Consider the following 4,083-nt stretch of genomic DNA (forward strand, 5'->3'; position numbering starts at 1 on the left):
AAGGAATGAGTAGGAAAAGATCTCACGTTCTCTAAACAATTCCCAAGTTTTAATTTATTTATCTCTTTCAAGGTGATCAGATCACCTGTTTTTATAGCCTTTGATAGGAATAAAAGCTGTTGAAACAATTGTGTGATGAATTTTTGTCAGGTGCTGTTGAAAACTCTCCTCATGTTAATGCTTATGAAGTGGCTCATGATTAGATAAGTTACTTGGAAAAAATTCATGGAGCCACTGAAACGGGCACAGCAAATTGAACTTATTTTCTTCCTCTGCAGGATTTCTGGATATTGTTTTGTTAGCAGATGATGTTAATCATTCCTATATAAGTTTTTAATTGCTAACTTTCATAAAATAGCAGTTACATAGATTTTAAAAACAAAGTATTTATTAACCAACTTAATTCTTGGAAATACAGTGGGTGGTGATACTCCATTCAGATTCTTAGCAGAGCCTGATAAAGTGGCTCTGACTACTTTTTGTCTTTCTACAATCTTTGGTAACTTTTTGAGAGGAAGAAGACTCCCCTCAGAGGGTCGGAACAGTGTAAGTAGTAAAAGCTGCTAGTCTGTGTTTGGGACACTGGAGTTTGCTAGTTACTAGCAGCAGTAGAAGCAGCCATCTACCATTTTCTGATGTCCCCAGCAGCCTGTCTTCCATGTGTTCAACCAGCATCTGAACTCATTTTTGATATGCTAGCTGAATTCCTGCCATAGAGAAGGAGGAGTCCAGGTGATCTCAGTTCTGACTTTGTTGTTCCTGTTGAGAAAAACAGGATTGGGTGGATTGTGGACAGTAAGTGCTGCTGGAGAAATGCATACTGACATTTCCCTGTCACTTAGCTGTGAATTTGCTGCCATTTGACCATGAGCAGGTACATGATAGCCTTCAGCTTAAGTACGGTGTCATTGCTTGAATGTCTGTATTAGCAAAAATGTTTAAAGTGTTCACTTTTGTGTCATCAATTGTTCTTTCCAAAAGAATCATGGCTGAAACTTGTCTTATTTTCCCAGGATTTTGTGAAAAGTGAGAACACGAAAAATACAAAATCTGTCATGGCTTTTAATTCACCCTCTGCAAGTGACGAGAAAATGGTTGGTTTTTGTTCTAGTTTTGAAGCTAGCTTGGGACTTCCTGTAATTGTGTGGTCACACGAAAGAAGCAGTGTCTTATCCTTATGTGTATACCTGAATGGGAATCTTACATGCTTATGAGCTCTTCCTATTAAATTCCATAAGCTAACCAAAGGGCAAGTCAGTCTGTCCCCAGAGCGTGTAATGGCTGTACTGTGTAATGATTTGGAGGGAAGGATATTGCACACTGAATAGTTGGGAAGAGAAGCTTTAGTGTATTATCGTGTGCTTTTGTAAGTGAAGCCCTTGTATTAAACTAAGGTTCATATCATTAATATGCATGGCAGTTATTAAAAACAGATGTTCACGTGTGATAGCAGTATCCTTGGCATGGTCAGAGTATGAGTAGTAGATTTTTCCCATCTGTTGTCTTCTGTTTTGTATGTTTGTTTATTTTATGTAATTAGAGCAGCTTATGTAAGAAACAACTCCACAGCTTGGGAGCTACTTTTAAAGAAACTACTGCCTTATTAAGAAACTTTAAGAAACGTATGCCTTGAAATAGCTGAGATTTTGACAACTCCCTAAAGGGTATAAAATTGTCTACATTACTTGCCGTTGTGGTATCATCAGCATAATGAACAGAGGTGTCAGTAGTAAAGCTCAAAATGTCAACTTAAAATAACGTTGAACTAAAATGAAGTTTAAACAATGCTCTTGTTTCACATGTTCACATCTCTGTTGAACAGAAATCCGGAAAAGACTACTTCCTGAGAAAGCGAGTACATGCTTCAAGACTGACTAAAAAGAAGGATGAAACACTGCAAAAAGTTGGAGATTTTATTCAAAGCTCTCCTTCTATTATACACTCTAAAGGTTGTTGTAGAATAAGTTTTATTCCATGTTTTCTAGACATTGTAGAATGGCTTGTTTCTGCTGTAGGCTATTAATGTATGTGTTCTTAGAGAACTTGTCTGCCATGTTAAGTTGTCCTTTGATTTATGAAGTAAATGCATTTATTCGTCTCTTCAGAGATTCATTATTACATTTGTGAAAACCTACAAGTATACAGAGAAAGTTGGTTCTGTCTTGTGCTTCTGTCAGCACGAAAGTTAGGCCTGTTGTTTAACTCCTGCTGAAGTTTCTGACTTCCAGCGACTTCTGAGCCATGATTGTCTTTCATACTCCATTTTAATGCGTGCTTTAAGCTGCCGTACCTGAAGCTATAAACTGTTTCAGCTATAGAAGCAATAAAGAACCTCGACGAACAAATACAGTTTCTGAGTATTTTCACTTAAATTTTACGTGTCATTTATAAACCAAGTTTGTTACGAAGCTTTTTTTGCATTCATTGATTTAAAGACTCACAAAACCAGTAAGTTGATTGGTTTATGTATCAAAACAAATTTCTTCTAGCCAAGAAGCTGATGTCAGCAGTAAGTTCTCCTAAATCAAACGAACCTGAAAGTCTCGAAGAAGGAGAGACCAAGCCAAAACGATCCAAAAGGAAGCTGTATTCCACTGTCGTTTCTGGCCCTCTAGATATACCTGCTTCTTCGGTAAGTGATTATACTGTAGTCTTGGCTTAAAATAAACTACTAAGGAGTCCAAACAGACTGGAGGTTTCATCTATTTGCAGGAGAAGGTTGAAAGTACTGAGGTATTTCTTTATTCTACCAAGTCATTCTTGTTGGTCTTCCTGCTGTTCTGTTTTAGTTTCTCCTCAAAGATCTCTGTGTTTGGCTGGCTTACAGTTTACTAAGTAGGTGATGTAGCAATCACGGAGATGTCTTCTAATTTGGAATCATAGATAATTTCAGTGTGTCGGAGTGGGATTATTCTACTACACGCTTTTCTAGAGCACAACTTAGACAGCTTTTTAGGTATGCTTAAACTATGATCTCCTGTCTAAGCCAACTTGCAAAGGATCTGATGTGCCAGTTTCATGACTCTGTCGGCAGCTATTGTGCTAAGAACATTCTTGCTCTGTTGGAACTGCATCTTTTAATTATATTAGAGTCCTTTTTCTGTTCAGCAAAGTGATCATTTGCCCATACTGTAATATCCCTTTGAATTTTTTGATGATTTGACGAATGATAGGGGCAGAAACCAAAATGTTATTTTTTTTTGTTAGATGATGAAGAAGATGAGACAATTTCTTTTCTCACTGTAGTTCTGAGAACATGGAACTGAACCGAGAACTGAAATTCTGGGCAAGTCATAGCTACAGGGATTGAGGCTAAAAATGTTTTCTGAACGCTTCATGTTTCACAAAACAAGTATTATAGTACTCTTTTGAAAACAAGTATTTCAAAATGAAAGCTGCCTTCAGGCTTTCCTCAGATGTGTGTGCTTTTTTAAGATAAACAGGATTTTGTACATTCTCCATATTTGTTCCTTGTGATTAAGCTGCATTAAAATGATCTCGGTATCCCATAGTTTTCTGAATAAAATATAATAAGCAAATGCCATTCTGAAATCCATTTAGGGGAAGAAATATGTTTGCGTGTGTCAAGAAGAGCTTGTCAGTCTTGTGTGAAAAGATGAGTAACTTTTGAAATGTTTTCTTCAGGAATCTGAGGAACAAAAGAAGGAAAGTGATCATCTGATCATCAAGCGACGGCTGAGATCCAGAACAGCTAAAAAACCTTGAAGAAGCATGTTTGTTCCCCTTTCTCAGGACATACTTTTATCGTATTATTAAAACTGGTTGTTAATAAACAGTAACAGTTACTCCGTTGTGTTCTTAAATTTGTATATAGGTGTACAGTGTCTCTCTGACAGTTTCAAACTGACTCCATTGAGGCTGAAATAAATACAAGCTTTCTTAAACTGGGTTTGGATTTTATTGTGGTTAAGGGTTTATTTATTTTTGTCTTGCCTCTCCTGTATAGGAACAGTATCTCTAGGACTGATTGCTATTTACCCATTGTGCAGTAATAACTGTACTTGTTCAGGATGGCCTGGCTTGCTTTTTTCACGTGACTGGTGTACTTAGCAGAACTCTGGC

At 37.1% G+C, this 4,083-nt stretch overlaps 1 long non-coding RNA gene across 1 annotated transcript; it reads left to right on the plus strand.

Moving 5' to 3' along the window:
* Window positions 1-1,831: 1,831 nt before the first annotated feature.
* LOC146754284 (uncharacterized) lies at window positions 1,832-3,838 on the plus strand. The gene is made up of 3 exons (XR_014939049.1): window positions 1,832-1,949; window positions 2,490-2,632; window positions 3,646-3,838. It is a non-coding gene; the product is annotated as an uncharacterized LOC146754284 (long non-coding RNA).
* The last annotated feature ends 245 nt before the right edge of the window (window positions 3,839-4,083 follow it).

Source organism: Coturnix japonica, chromosome W (assembly GCF_054131305.1).
Source record: "Coturnix japonica strain WE chromosome W, WE-NBRP24, whole genome shotgun sequence".
Taxonomy (NCBI): domain Eukaryota; kingdom Metazoa; phylum Chordata; class Aves; order Galliformes; family Phasianidae; genus Coturnix; species Coturnix japonica.